At 49.0% G+C, this 15,860-nt stretch overlaps 1 long non-coding RNA gene across 1 annotated transcript; it reads left to right on the top strand.

Annotated features, from left to right (window-relative positions):
* Positions 1–4,130: 4,130 nt before the first annotated feature.
* Positions 4,131–14,075, top strand: LOC140653486 (uncharacterized). Its single transcript, XR_012043130.1, has 3 exons — positions 4,131–4,239; positions 10,178–10,332; positions 13,611–14,075. It is a non-coding gene; the product is annotated as an uncharacterized lncRNA (long non-coding RNA).
* The last annotated feature ends 1,785 nt before the right edge of the window (positions 14,076–15,860 follow it).

Below are 15,860 nucleotides of genomic sequence, written 5' to 3'. Positions count from 1 at the left end.
TGTAGGGAAAAAGGGAGACGACAAAAGCAGGGTTACAAATCATACCGAGGAGGTGCAAAGCAGCCAGGGACAAGTAGGGGACGTGTGCTGGCAGCAGATGGGCTCACTGCTGGGTGCTCACTCGGTTTGGTCTGGATCTGTACGACCATGAGATCAATTTCTCCAAGTGGAACTAGGCTGGAAGAATCTTGATGAGATCAAAGGGAGATAGTTTTATTACAGCATCCTGCAAGTTCCTTTTTTGTGGGTAGTATTGCTGCTTAATGTAGGGGATCAAATTCTTAGCTGATATAAATCCACATGTAGCTCCACTGACTTATGGCACTACAGCCATTTACCGCGTCTTGTGATGTACTGGGTCTGCGTTAGCGCCCTGCATGGATGGTTCCCAAGCTGTCATCTGCAGACGACTGGAGTCACAACCACGGGTACGCGGCCCTCAGTTGGGTGTTTGCAATCTTCTCCAGAGCATCTTCCATTAAAGACTTAGTAATTAGACTGTCTTGTATTCCACAATAAATTTTGTGCGTTGACAGCAGTCTATGGTCCAAAAGCTACGGACTGCTCTAAACACTTCTCACTAATTCATTAGCTTTTAATTTGTGTAAATAAAGATTCTTGTTAATTTTTTTTTTGGTCACTTGTGAGGCTGGGGAAGCTCTTTGCCAGCAGCTTTCCCCAGAGATTTATTTCTCCCGATAACAAATCCTGGGACCAGCAGCTGAACCAGGACACGCTGCCATTTTAATGAACTGTAAATTTAGAGCATCTTGGCATACTTGGAAAAAGTATAAGTCATAGGTTACTTCTGATTTCTTTTTTGTTTGTTTGTTTCAAAAGTGAACAAGTAGCCAAACATTAGGTTGCTTTCAATGGTGACAGGCTAATTGTTTCAAAATGGGGCTGTGTAATACATTGAGCGTGGCGATGGGGGATCAGCTGGAACATCTGTTCCTGAAGAACGCCGTGTAGGAACATCACTTCTAAACAGAGATAAGCCGGTTCGAACAGGATATGAGGGAACCTCGCAAAGCTGAGAAAATTACTGTCATGACAGCTGTAAAACCAAACACCTTTGGGAAATGCAGCCTGGGAACGCTGCTCTTAAACAGAAGCAGAGAAAAACTGATCTGGGTTTTTAGGCAGGGCGCTGCATCGTGGGGAAGCACGGTCCTCTTGCAAAGCCTTTACTGGCATTAAGATGTTCCTTCCCGGTTCCTGTCTGCAAGAGCATTTCGTAGGCTGCGAGATGGCGTAAAGGCCAATTCTCACACGAGGTAATTACTGGAAATTCAGATCGTTTTCAGCAAATGTGAGACAGTTGTCACAGATTTTATTTTTCCTGTGCTGTGGGCATCTGCTGGTGGCCCCCACCAGGAACACAGCACAAAATTAGACGGATGCAGTACAGCCATTACGCTTCATCTGTTATTTTTACAGCTATTTCTGTATCTTGCTAGGTATCTTTGTTAGGGAAAAGGTTGTTTTGGGGTTTTTTTTTTCAAAAGGTGTTTGGTGTAATGGGAATTTTTAGCTGTGATACTTAACTTTTGCATGACAAATGAAACATCTGAAGAAAACAGTGCTCAGAAGTTGGATAGTTTAAGGGGTGCAAAGCTGAACCCTTGCAGCAAGGAATAAATAAGAATAAAGGTAATGCATACATTTCTGATGCAGCCCAAGTACCTGATCAGATGTTGTTTTACCATGACTTTGTCCCTGGGAGTATTTGAATTGTTTGGGCTGCTGCCGCTAAAACTGACACAGTATCCATACAAAATGGAAAATATCAATGTGCAAAGGTTTTGAGCAACTTGACAGAAGCTCTGAAAGGAGCAGGGCCGGGGACAAGCTTAGAAACATGAAAGCATTTTAGATTACTGCGCCCAAGCCTCAATTTCACAAGATAATTAAAATGCATGCGTACATTTAAACGTATGAATACTTGTGCCGGCTTCAATGAGACCTTTCTCTTGGCTCAACTTAGGCATAGGCTCAGATGTCTCACCGAATGAGAAACGTAGAAGGACTCCATATACTTCCTCCTCAGAGCCCAAATAGTAACAACTCCGAGTCAATCCCAGTTGAGTACATAAAGCAGATGAGTGCAAAAACCACTGTGATGAATCCTCTACCAGTTCTGAAATCTTGCTGATCTTCAATCTGAGAACTCTTCCTCCCTCAGACAAACTGATGGGTATAGTATTTCAGCTCTCAGACCGCATGCCGGTATGTGTAGATCTATTACGTTCTGTGTCTCAGGGCAGCGAGCGTATGCAGAAATTAGGAATTTGGGTTGTTCAATTAGAAACAGACAGTTTTTAAACCATCTTTCATTAAGTCTATTATTTAACAGAAGGCTTTCTCGCTCAGCCAGGAAACGCTTCTTTAGAGGTGCTGTTGCCGCAAAGCCAGTTTACACACGGATTCCTGATGCTCGCAGCAGAGATGAAATAAAGTAATTTCTCCCGCCACTCCCTGTCCTCTGCTGCTGTCCCGGACAAGGGATTTGTTCCAGATGGCAGCGGTGTGGGGAGTGCTTTGTGCTGGGGGACGAGGAGGGAGGTGTGCTCCGTCCCCTGTGCACCCCTCATGGGCGATGTCTGGAGGATGAATGAGCCAAAGCCCCACCACCGTCCGCTCCAGCCGAGCTGAGAAATGGCTGTAAAAGGACCTCCTGCCCCGTCTCCCTGCCAGCATCGTCTGGTCCTTCCCTGCATCCTTCAAGCATCACCAGAGGTAACGGGGAATGATTGAAAATCCCTGGATTTGTGGTTTGTCAGACGATGGAGCAAACTGTCTCATTTCCTGCCCAACGCACCCATGGCTCCCTCGCTGCTCCCTGGACTGGCACCGCACGGGTCTGTGCTACCATGTATCGCCCTGCACAGCAGAGCCGGTGGCCAGTCTGGCTCCGAGCGCCAGCAGGAATATCCTTCTTCATTTGAAAACAACTTTTTAAAATAGTCTTTTAAATTTCAGAGCTCCTGATCAAAGATACCAGAGACGTGATGGATCAGGTTGGCAGAACAGCTCCCGGATGAGCCGCCCGCATCCCACCGAGAGGTGCCGCGGCTGCGGGAGCTGATGGCTATCTGGGGATGACGCCAGCTCTCAGCTGGAGTGTGGCCCAGAGTTTCCGAAAGTGAGAGGAGGGCTTGAAAAGCAAAGCCGCTTTATTGATTTCAGCCAGAGGAGGCCAAGGACAGGCAGGTGGCTGCCGATGCTCGCAGCCTGGCAGAGCCAGCGTGGGAAAGGCGAGGCAGCCATGAGGCCCTGCTCCTTTCCCTGCTGCAGATGAGAGGGCAACTGGCTGTGAAAACAGTCAGAGGGGACCATTAGGAGAGCTTTAAACAGAGCAGGTCCCCAGATGTGAAAACTTCCCCGCCAGCTGGAGAATTAGGGATCTCCTGCAGACTGTGCTTTATTGAGTGCCGAAGCCAGCGCTGTGTCACCATTACCTGCCCTCCCGGATGCCCGTGGAGTGATAAATACCGGCTCTCGCAAGGCTGTGGTTAGGTGACCAGCTCAGCCTGTTTTACTGCCGCTTGCCGTCGCCTCTGTCCTCCCGTGCTGGTGCTCCCCGGGCCCTTTGCCCAGCGTCGGGGTGCTCAGACCGGCCTGAGCCTTCCTTCACACTGGTGCGGGGTTTTGGGCTCCTGCGTCCCCTCAGGTCAGGGTGGGCTGCTCTGTCCTCTGCAGACTGGGGCTGCAGTTACCTGGTGCAGCACAGCCTCCTTTAAATCTCAAATATCCCCATTTTTGAGGGTGATGGGCCCAAGGACAACAGCATCAGGACAAGTTTTGAAGCCTGTTCTTCAGCAAGGTGCATTGAAGTCACCAGTATTACATTTGCTCTTACTGATGAAGACTGGCTGCAATGCCAAAACGTCTATATGAATTAAAAAAAATACATTTTTTGCTAGCTGGGCTTGATGCTCCCACTGAGAGGAGAGGTTTGCAATGAGCTTCTGGAGTAGGAGAGCTTCATGCAGCAGCAGAGCCTGTTCCTGGTGCCTTCTTTTTGCAAAGAGGATTTCAGAAGAGCCATGGCTCCTGCAGCCTAAAAACAGGGATACAGGAGCTTTGTGTAAAAGCTGATTTAAAACCTTTCATTTGGTTACAGGTTAATAAAGGCAAAACAGAGCTGCTGCTTGGGGCATCAGATGTTGACTTGCCTATGTAGAAGCTCAGGAGCTGAACTGAAGTCCCAACCTGGAAGACATCCTTCCATCAGGGGTGAGAGCTACTGGCACAAAAACCTCTGTTCATGCTTTCATGTATGTCTTTTGTAGGATATTGTGGTGCTCTCCCCGCTCTCTGCCGTGCAAGCACCCTCCAAGTACCACGGTGATTTGGGTGCTTTGATTTTTGTGTTGGGTTCCTCCTCCCACAGCGAGGAGATACGATCAGCCTTGATTCCAGCCCCTTTTTCTGGCCGTGTTTTCTAAGTGCTGCTTTTGACCCAGGCAGTCTGTCATTTCCAAAGCTCTCGCTAACTGGCTGGGCAGGGGGCTGCTCACGTATCCCCATCGATCTGCTCACATGTCCAGCTGAGTTCATTTGGCTGCTCCGGCTCTTTCGTTGATCCCCACATTAATCTGCCTGCAGACTCCTCTTTCAGCCACTTTGCAGCTTCTCGGCAGCTTTGCCTGGAGCAGGAACGTATTTTTCATCTTTCTGCTGAGTTTACACGAGGTGAATTTAGAGAGCTGCCAATGCCTGCGAACTTCCCAGGCTGCAGCAGAGGCGTTGCTACCTTTAAGTGAAAAGCCAAGGCTGAATTGGTTTTGTTTTGTTTTGCTAATTGGCTCAGCGCTGTGGTTGGTATTTATTGCTTTTGTGCTGGTCCTTGATTTCTAGGTCTCTCTGTCATATTATGCTGCTCCCATGAAACATGGGAATATCACGCTTTCCTTGGGATATGCCAACAACTCAGGAAGAGGGCGAGTGTAACCAAACAGATTTCCCACCTTCAGGAGCAGGGAAACCGCTGAACTGTTGCCTGCCTTTTGTTAAGCATGTGACCTGCTGTATAAATCACATTTATTGTGTTTATTTCTCCAAAGAGAGCCAGCAAAGAAAGACTTCTGCCTCCATCATGCTGTAGATCCAGGCACTTTGCTTGGTTCACGGGGAGTTATTTGAAAGGGGTTTTCCTCGCCTTGTCCTCTGCCAATCCACTCCTTGCTTCTGAACAACGAAAGAGACACTTGCTCCTCCAAAATAAGTGTTTTTAAGTGGTTATGAGGCTATAAAAAAATAAAAGAAAAATGCTGAGAGAAACTTCGCAGAACCTCCAATGACGCATCTGTGACCAGAGATGGAAAAGTGCACTTGGGCTGCTCTTCTGAAGCTTTCACCAGTGGTTAACTTTGGGCAAAGCCTACCTTCAGTCAGCCTGGTATCAGTGGCAGTGCAGCCGTACCTGCACGGAGGGCCCTGAACCCCCCCGCATCCTTTGCAGAATGGGAATAAACAATTTCCATTACTTTTCTTTCTAACTCTTCAATTTGCTCTTGGCGAACACGGGCCAGCAAGAGAAAGAGAAACCGTTGGGTGCACAACCAGAGGTGATGGCGTGATTGATCGTGTGCCTGCATCTGTTGCTAAATCAAGCCTTTTGAAGCCATCCTTGAATGGAAGTCAACTCCGCAGCAGATCCTTTGCAAGAGGGAAGGTGGGGGCTGCATGGCCGTGGTGGAGGCACGGTGTGTTTTTGGGCGGGTGAAGGCAAGAGCAATGGGCTGCCTGTTTTGGCATTTCCCCCAGGCTCGGCTGCTCTGAGTTCATCAGGAGAGCGCTGGGGAAGCTATCACCTTTCTTACCCGCTTGATTCCTCCCCATGCTTTAAAGCAAGGGCTTTTTCCCCACCGCGCAGCTGTAAAAAGTATAGTTGAACAGAAGCCTCTTTATAACTTTTTATGCAGCCACATTCTAATTAAAAAACAAAACTCGTCAGAAATTGCTTTCCAAGGGACCTACCCCAAGTGGGGATTGAGGGCATTTGCCATACAGCAGCCAAAACTGTTAAAAATGTTTGTTTTAGAGTGCAGCAATCTCAGCACATGGGAATGGGCTATTCCAGCTCACGGGAACTGGCTATTCCCTGCCGGGGAGCCCTGAATGGTGCTTTCCTGAGGACAAAAAAGTCTTAAACAAGTACAAAAATCCCCTTTAGCTCAAGGACTCAGTGGATGGTCATGCTGGGAAAGTGAAGTGTCAGTGGGGAGTTGCTCCTTGATGCTTTCGTTGGACGTCGGCATTTTGGAGACCCAGCCATCCTGCAGGATTCATCCCATGCGCTCAGTCCCCATCCTGGCAGATCCTAAAGATATTACGACACTTGCTCCTTGGTGACCGTCCACGTCTCATATATCATAAAACAAGCAAGAAATAGGGTATCACCCCAGAAATAACAGCTGAAAAAAATGTGGAAGGCTGGGATAAGAAAATCCCTATGTAAGCATGGGATTGCTCGTGCTTCTTATTTGTTTCTGGCATTGCAGGTCTAGGGGCCAATGTGCTTCCAATGGTTTTCACCCCACAATCATGAGAGCCAAAGACTTGCTCTGTTTTGTTAACGCTGGTGTGATGTGATCCAAGACCAGCAGGCGATGCTTTAGAGCTGTGCTAAATACAGCGACTAAGTACCATGACATTTTTGATGGCACCAAGTGACTCAGGATGTTCTTTGTGGCCAGCAGCTGGTGGGACACGATGACAATATGGTCCTGGGTTGGGGCACTTCATTAGGGCCTGGTGGCACCTAAGCCATTTAGTTTTGAAGGGGTTGGTGAATGTCCTGAGCCCTTTACTCCAATGCTATCCCAGGTTCTAACATTTTAAAATATCAGGTTTTAGCATGTTGCAGTGTCTCTCTAAGCTTTTTCCTAGCTTGATTCACCCATCCACATCTCTGGCAGAATTTCCCCGTTCCCAGGACAGAGATGCTGGGCTCTAATTTTGCTGCTATTCATAAAGTAACGTCAAAACCCCAGTGCTCCAGGTCGGGCCTCTTCCCAAACCCTGCCTGTTGACAGATGGGTTGCCACATTGTTCGCTGTAAAATGCTTGTACCAAAATCCTGCATCGGGGTGAGCTGGGCTGGCGAATGCCAGGGCTGCGGTGCCGCAGCAGAGACCCCGCTTCCAGCAAGCAGGGGAGTCTTCCAAGGCAGTGGAGCAATTTAAGACCTTAAACCTGACTTTGAAATGCCTTCCAGTTCGGGGCAAGGGAGGGAGAAGTTTGAGGTGGGGGGTGATGTGGGACTATGCTCTTGGATAACCACATCTTAGGGAGTCTCGGGGCACCACCTATATATAGATATACTTATAAACGCATATGTACATATATATGTATATATATGTTGTATATTGCAATCTGTCTGCCTGCAGGCAGCTGCTGACATGGGCAGTCCATCTCTCCCCTTGGGAGGGAAAAATGAGCCAGATTCTGCCGAGAAAAGAGAGAAGGATGCTGAAGTCAACTAAGAAAATTAAGGGAAAAAAAAAAGGACTGATCTGCAGCTGGAGATGTTGGGGTGCAAATTCGTTTTTCTCTTTGTTTTTCTCCTGTTTCCCCACCTGCCTATCTGCCTGGCCAAGCTCTTACCCATTCTTGCTGCCAACTTGCTTTCCCGCAGCCTGTTGCACTTCTCCGGTGCCTGGGATCCTCCTGCAAAGCCTCTGCACGGCCGCGGCAGAGAGTGATGAGTTTGACGGTGCTGCTGGCAGCCGGCTGCCCGCGAAGCAGACCCGGCTGTGGAAAAAAAACAGTTGCAGATTTTCTTGAGCCCCAAAGCCCTCCCTTTCCTCCCTCCCACAACTGTTCACATAAATCTCACCTCCTGCTCACAGAGAACGCCTGTCTCCTCTCGCTGCCGCCTCCCGCGCTCCCCTGCCGGCCCGGAAAGGGAGATGGCAATCGGCCGGGCTGCAGCTCTCGCTGTTTCGCGGTGCAATATTGGACAGTAAGTTTTGATGCAATTGACTGAAAAAAGCCTGGAGAGCTGCAGAACTGAGCTGCAATGATGGAGGTGAAGTTGCCTGTAATAACTCTAATAAAGCTGTGAGCATCTGCAGCCCCCCTGCCCCATCCCCAGCAGCCGCTGCCTTTGGCAAAGGGCCCCAGCAGAGACGCTGGGTGCGGGGAAGCATCCTCTGGGCAGGCTCGGGGCCACGGCAAAATACTCCGAAGCTCTTTAAAACTGGACCCTGCTTCCTGCACGGGTTAGAAAGAAGTGGTTTGGTAATTTTTTTTCTTGGGGGCTATTTCCCTGCCTTGCCTTTCTGTGTGACACGGCGTCGCCTGCTCTCGACAGGCAGACAAGGAGGGGTATTGATGAGGGCGAGGGCTCGAAGCTGGCAGAGGGGCCACGAGGCTGCTGGGGCACTCGCTCCCGAAACGGGGCAGGGAGAGGTATCGCCCCCCAGCCCAGGCTGTCAGCTCAGAGCCCCCTCACCAGGGGCTTAAACTTAATTTTTTTACTCAAAACTTGTTTTTTTCTTGCAATTGAAGCATTTTTGCTTTAAAAAAAAAAAAAAAAGTATAATAGCTGTAAACTACCTTTTATTTTCTGCTCCCCCGGCTAGAAAAAGTTAGAGAAATCTCATTTTGAAGACAAAATTGTGAGGAAACGATGTGTCTAAGCGATACACACGTGTTTTTAATGCTCTGAGGGTTCATCACAACAAGCACCTTATGTATCCTGCTCTATTTATAAGGAGAAGTACTGTCCGTGTTGTAAGTGGCTGCCTTGAGGTTGCCCCAGCAGTTAAGGCCAGAGCCTGGGGAAAAACCTTCCCTTTTTTTAATCTTCATCTGTACTTCGAAGAAGGCAGCATTTCTCCTGCTGAGTTTGTTTTCAAATCAGGACCAGGCAGGGGCACAGCCAAGTTACCGGGGACCTCATCCTACTGTAGAATTATTCATTTTCTTCCATAACGATTCATTAGCTTCCCTTTTTTTAGGGCACTTTGTCCCCTGTGCTATTGGCTCAGCATCATCAGGCCTGTCCATAATACCAACGCCACATTTTTGTTCTGGTCACCGAAATTTAATCTCAGGCTCAGACGGAGCATTAACAACCACCTGTGCGCAGGGGACACATGCCGTTCGTTTTATTGCGGTGCGGAGGCAAATGCCTCCTGCGCTGCTGGGTTACATGGTTCCCCCATCAGATCTATTATTAAAGATACTCCTGCCACCGAGCTCATTAAGAAATACATTCCCCAGCTCCTTCTCGCTTGGCCCTGCCTCTTTTAAAATTGAACCTTTTAATTTGAATGAATCTTTAATTCGATTCCGTCTCCTTTCGCGCTCTCTCTATAAAGAGCTATTCCCCAGGTTCCTTAGGATGAGGAGTTATTTGATCAGGTTTAAATGCGGATGTGTAGCCATGGAATTGATCTAATTTTGTTGATGCGGCTGCAGGATTTTATTGCCTGCTTGTAGCGGGGATGTGTCATCATACAAGAGCGAGAGAGCGGGATGTCCTGGGGTTTCTCGGTCTGCACTGTTCATCTCCAATGCATTTAGCACATGGGGCAGTACAGGGGAGGGCTCACTACTGGGTTGGTTTCCTTGTTTTCTCTGGGGGATGCTTCATTTTCAGCTGCGCATTTTTTTTTGTGCTAGAGCTCTCCATGCAACAGGATGCTGGGAGGAAGGGGGAGCAGCGGGAGGGCGTTTAGCAACAAAAATTAATCCATGAGGACTTTTAGGGGGGGTTAATGGCTACTTTTAGGTCTTGATCCTGTTTCTATAAAGTAAACGGCCACAGGGCTTGAGCCTTTCGTCTCTGGAGGAATTAACCGAGTTGGGGAGTGGAGCCAAGCTGGAGTGTGGCGAGAGGCTCTGTATTTGTGGACTTTTGGTTTTGACTACAGGTTCGATATCCAGCTGGTGAGCGTCTTGGGTAATCTGCATGGCTGCGATGCCGCTGCAATTAAATGCACATGGCTGCAAGCCCGATCCGGGCAAAGCATGTCTGATCCAGGCAAACCATTAGCGGGGCCTGATGTGCCGCAGTGTGGTGTGATAGGGACGAAATCCCTTTCCTGCCCAGACCACAGCGCCTTCCTGCAAACTCTTTCTTGTCTGACAGCAGAGATGGAGGAGGTGGTTACAGCTGATAAGCGGGAAATCCTGCATGTTCTTTTCCTTCCCCTCGCAGGGCTCTCCTAGACATCTCTTAACCACAACACCATGTTCATCAAACTGATGTACAGCAAAGCATCTTCCCTGCTTCTCATCACCTCTGGACAAACTTGCTCTGCTCCCACGCTCTGCGGACGGCAGTGGATGCACTCCTGATTTACACCGCTGGAGGTGAGATCTGGGCCCTGACCACGCTTATCCCAAGCGCTTTCTTACCAAAATGACAAAAGTCATCTCAGCTCCCGGCTCGCGCCCCGGGGCGAGCTGGTACCTCTGCAGCACCCCCAGCCTGCTCCAGTTCCCAAAATGCTGAAGACTTTCCTTAAAATCTCCTGCATGGGGTGTTTTCCCCAAGGAGCCCTGCCCGGGTGTGTGTCCCTGGGGACAGGGCCAGCAGTGAGATGCCTGTCAACAGCCCCCGGGCCAACGGGTGCTGCCTTTAATGCTCCGCCAGGATTTCTCCATCCTTCGCAGCTGCCAGGTGCTGCCCTCTCCCCGCTCCCTCCCTGCCCGGTGCTGCAATGGGGTTTGCGGGAGCAAGCCCGTTTCGGGGAACAGCACAGCCCAGTTGCATCAGGTCTCTCTCTCCCGGGACGCCGACCCTTCGCCCCCCTGTGCCGGCACAGCTGGGGTCCAGGGCTTGCCGTGGGTCAGCTGTGCCATCGTAGCTCGGTCTGGGGGGCTCTGGCTTGTGACAGGGCTGGTGTCACTTGGTCCATGTCACTGCTTGCTGCTGCTGCAAGGTCTGCGCCACGTGAGCTCGCATCTCCCATCAGCCAGAAGGGCTCCTGTGGACGATGGCTGTGCTGGGCTGTGGGTATGGGCTTCACGTTTCTGCCCATTCAGGCACTAAATCACCCTAAAAACTCCCTTTAACTGGCATCAGAGCATGCTACGGGTGGGATAAACCACCATAACCAGCCTCAACCTAGTGGTGCTGGGCAAGAGGATGGACTTCCCAGTAGGAGGCTGTGACTATACCCCATAGGGGTGCACCCAAAACCAGCCCCTGGGCTCCAGAAAAACTCCTGGGCACTCCCTGCATCCCCACGCTCCTCGAGGAGAGCTGTGACCAAGCTGCGGGGCTTTGCCTTCAATTCCCCCAGCTCTCCAGGAGCGGCACCGGGGCACAGACAAGTCCCAGGTGCCTGAGCCCCCGCTTGCCAGGACTAGCAGCGTTTGCACCCCACTTGGGAGGACGCAGCGGGATTGCTCCCAAGGGACACGGACCATGCCGCTTTGGGAGACTTAAACTAGCCCTAAACCCCAGGCCTGGCTTTGTGCATGAATCTTGTGAAAACCCTCATCTGCTGAAGAGCTTATTTCCCATCCAGGGTAATAGCACAGTGGAAAAAAAAAAAAAGCAGCCTTTATGCTGCCACATCCGAATCTCCATCTGTGTTTAAGAGCTGGGCTACTATAAATGCAGGCGATGAAACCTGGTTAACCTGTGCTTGGGGTCTCTGGGAGGGCTGGCAGCCAAAACGTGTGCGTGGTTGTGCTGGTCCTGGCTCTGGGGGTGGGAGGATGGAGGTGCTCTGGACTCCTTTATTTTTAGGTGCCATCATACAGATAAAACCAGACTTTGTGGCTGATTTAGATGAAATTTGACCAGCAACACCATTCCCAGCCTGATTTTATACCTCCTTTCCTCTCCCCCTGTACTCCCCCCTTCAAATGTTTTATGGATTATGCAGCTCCTGCCAAAGGATTTGTGTTTGAAACCGTACTATAATTTGGCCCGTAAAGATGTTGAATGAACGATTTAAAACTCTGAGTCATTAAAACTGTTCAAGAGAACCTAATGAATGTTATTTACTGTGCTTCCCAGCTCAGCTAAAATCCAGCTTTCTCTCCTCTTGCTTTCTATACTTTTCTTTTAAGAACAGCAGCCAAAATTGTCTGGAAAGCATTCTTTGCTAGAGACAAACTGGATCAGTAAGTTGAAATGTCAGATTTTAAAAACCTCCGCCACTGCTTTGATGTAACTTCATTTTTTTGTTTGATTGCTCTAATTCAAAAGCTTTATCTTCTAGGCTATCTCTTAAAAAAGGAAATTTAGTGGCTGCAGCTAGCATTAAAAAAAAAAAAACCAAAAAAAAAGCTGCCAAATTCTGATCTTTTGATGAGAGTCTCTTCAGAAGGCTGCCTAGGTGGGCTGGCTCCTGGGCTCCTGCTCTGGCTGGGCAGCACTGCTGAGCGGAACGTAGTTACTCCCCGTTCCTGTGATGAATGAGAGGTCAGAATAGGACCCCCACCCCCCCTTTAATTTCTGTTTGTGTTGCCGAGCTTAGCCTTGGAAATGGAAATCTGACTTGAAAAGAAACTACTTGCGATTAGAGGCTGTGAAAAAAAATAATCTAATGAGTTGCTGCTTTTAATTCCACATCTGAAAGGCAATCTATTACCGTCTTTTATCACTTCTGTCTCCTATTAGAGAAGCAATCTCATGCTGGGACTCTTTCAACACCCAGGCAGTTAATATACATTATAATTATTGCCTAATGTATGAATAGCCTGGTGTGCCCAAGTTCTCTGTTCATTTTTACTCAGCTCCTGGAAAGCCCGTGCAGTACGTAAGCAGGGCTAGAGTAAGGATCTCATGAGACTGATGAAGGTTTTATTTTAAATTATTTATTTTTTGCATTGCACTATTGCTTCAGAGGCTCTGTTTGAGAACAAATGCAGAATACTGATGTAGGAAGAGATGATTCCTGCCCCAGAGAGAGGTTACAGAGGGACAGGTAGAGGAGGGAAAGGAAGGGGAGAAGTACCAAGAGATCAGCAGCGGATGGTACTGAGGACATCCACCGGCTGTGAGCTCGGGAGGTCTGGGTGTATGGTGGACTTCCCAGTGCTGTTAAAAAACAAAAAGGAAAAAAAAAAAAGATGACATTTTAAAAAGGGAAACAATCCCAAATTTTCATTTCAACCTGAGCAAAAATATTTTTTTGTCCTTGATTTATAAACCTATGCTCATTTTTCAGGTCATTTAGCCAGTTTTAAAGCAAAAAGTAGAAGCAAAAAGGCTAGTATTTTCCAAGCAACAAGCTCTGCATGCAGACTGTCAAAGTGAACCCTTCCTCCCCACACTCACAGAGGGGTTTGATTTCGCCCTGGGTCCCCCAGCTGCGGTCTTGCTGCCGAACGGCACTCAGGACCAGCACGGGGTTGCCGCTGGGTGCCCCGGCTGATGAGCGACACAGCCATTAAGCCTGAACCCCTCCGTGACCCGGCACGTGGGTTTTCAGACAAGCCAGAAGCTCACAGTGGGTTGTGAAAATCCTTTATTCCTCACCACATGTTGGGGACAGCTTGATGCAGCGACGTATTTTTGGTGCAGCAATGAGCACCGGGCAGCGTAGCCCAGCTTTATCCCTTGAGCCTTCATTTGAACCTTCTCTCAAGGCTATTTGCAAACTCCTGCTTCTCCCTTTTCCCCATGGCAGCTTCCCTGAGGACCATCCACACCCAAGGACGATGTGAACCCCAGACCTGGTCGATAAACCACCCTATGAACCACCATCGCCGGGGGACCGAGGTCTGGGCTGTTCCTTCCACCCTGCGAAGAGCTCAGCTCATCTCTGCCAGAAGCCTCCGCTGGTCGCAACCCCAGGGCCAGCTGAAGCAGCCTGAACCCACAGGATAACTTATGTGTTTCTTCCTAAAATTGCTCTTAGAGTGCAGTTAATTATTTACAAGCCTTAACACTTACGGCCACACGGACCCAAGGATAGAAGGGCATTAAAATTCCACTTGATGCTCACCAGGCCTGACTAATAAAATAATGTCCAACAAGGACATCAATTAGCCGCCGATTCGCTAGCGCTTTGCGAGGCTAATGACAGCTGGAGCGAGGAATTTGAAACCCGAGTCATTTCTCCAGCCTGCACCAGGGTGCCAGGGATAAAAGGTTAGTCATGTGTACCAAATGCAGCGTGAGCTCCTCCATTATTTATGTGTGTCAAACAGACAAGGAGCGTTTCAATGCCTGCAGTCACTCTATGGTAATTTGTATTATATAAACAGATATAATCTGGTCATTAATACACATAATTCTGAGTGAGCTGACAGTAATGAATCTGGAGTATATTATTCCATCGACTTGTTCCCTTGCTAAATAACAGTCCGTATTAATAAGAATTGATATACTGTAGCCAGCAGCACCCAGGAGCGTGGCGGGGTTCATGGCAAACTCAAGGTACGTAGCTTTGCTCTTTGCTCTTTGTCCTGAAGTTTTTGGCCAGGCCCTTGCTATACACCGATGGGATTTAGACTCCTCTTTCAGCAGGCCAGGTCTCTTCTGTTTACTGGCTCAGGACTGCTCACGTTGCATCAATCACTGCTTGGCACTGCACACCCCACATCTCTGGCTCTGGTAAGCTGGGTTGGGCTCATCGGCTTTCCTGTTCCCACCTCTCTGGAGAATGCTTTCATTAATAGTTAATAACCGAGGGGTTTTTTTTTGTAGTGGCGTAACAGGCGTTTTCTGGGAAAGTGGAGGTGGGTGTGTATGGACATCATTTAGAGACTTGTCTCACCATGGCTGCACAAATACAGCAGATCTGTGCCACTCTGTAGATTTGCTTCTTTCTTAAGACACTGGAAGTTGAAGATACCAATTGGTACACACCTCTGCACGTGTATCATGAGTGGACCAGCTCAGCTATTGACTGTTGAGCCAACAGCGGCCCATGGGATACATTTACACAGGGCTGATTTCCATGCAGCTGCAGTGGAAATGGGGACAGTTGTGTGGGTCAATAGCAGGATGGCCACCATCACACAGCAGTGCCATGAGGCATCAGTCCCCCCATCTTGAAAAGAGAATCTGCCTGTGGGAAGGTGGTCAGCATGGGCTCAGGCAGGGAGGCGGAAAGAAGAGCGATGCCTTGTCCTGGAAGCAAGCCTGGCCACGTGCTCATTGAGCTGTCCTGGGCTCACCCATGCTCTGGATCTGTCTCCATCAGTAAAAGGTTTCAGTGACTAACTCTGCCTTTCCGACAACTCTGAGGATGTTTTGGGAGCTCCCTGGAGGGCTTCAGCTCTGCTAAATAGCAGGAAAGAGGCTGAGGATTATTTATACGGAGTTTCTAAACTGGCTTTGCAATAAACAATCTCTGTTACCAAACCCAGATGAAGTGGGTTTGGGAGTGTCCAGCTGGAAAGGCACTTGATCCCACAGCGAGTCCCAAGCCCAGGAGCTGTAGGGGAGTATCAGCAAGATCCGGTCCCACCCAATGCCCGGGTCCTTCTCACTGCTCTGAGGGCAGCATCCAGCAACAACAGCACGGGCTCCTCGTGAGATTTCATCTCTGGGATCCAGGAGGCAAACCCCACTGCTCTTTATGAGGACAGGAAAGATCTGTTTGCCAGTGGTACAACTGGCTCATATCTACTGGTGGAGATACAGAAGAGTTTTACCGTAAGGCTACTCCCAGTGTTTTAGATGTTGCATTACCCATTCTTACCCAACATACTTTTTGGCCATGCCTCTGCACGAAAACTCCCAGCGTTGCTTGTGTCAACAAAGCAACAATGGGAAATTTCAAGGTAAAAGCCCAGCATAGACAGTTCTGCCTAGCTGCAGGTTGTACAAACGCATTTATTTAAAAATATCTAGCCTCTGCCTAACGCTCACCCTAGTTACCACTGGAGTGAAAAGTATGTCATCAGCCCCATATGATGTAACCTTGCCA

Source organism: Ciconia boyciana, chromosome 6 (assembly GCF_034638445.1).
Source record: "Ciconia boyciana chromosome 6, ASM3463844v1, whole genome shotgun sequence".
In the NCBI taxonomy this organism is placed as follows: Eukaryota; Metazoa; Chordata; class Aves; order Ciconiiformes; family Ciconiidae; genus Ciconia; species Ciconia boyciana.
Note: the sequence above shows the minus strand (reverse complement) of the source record. Positions and strands in the feature narration are given on the sequence as shown.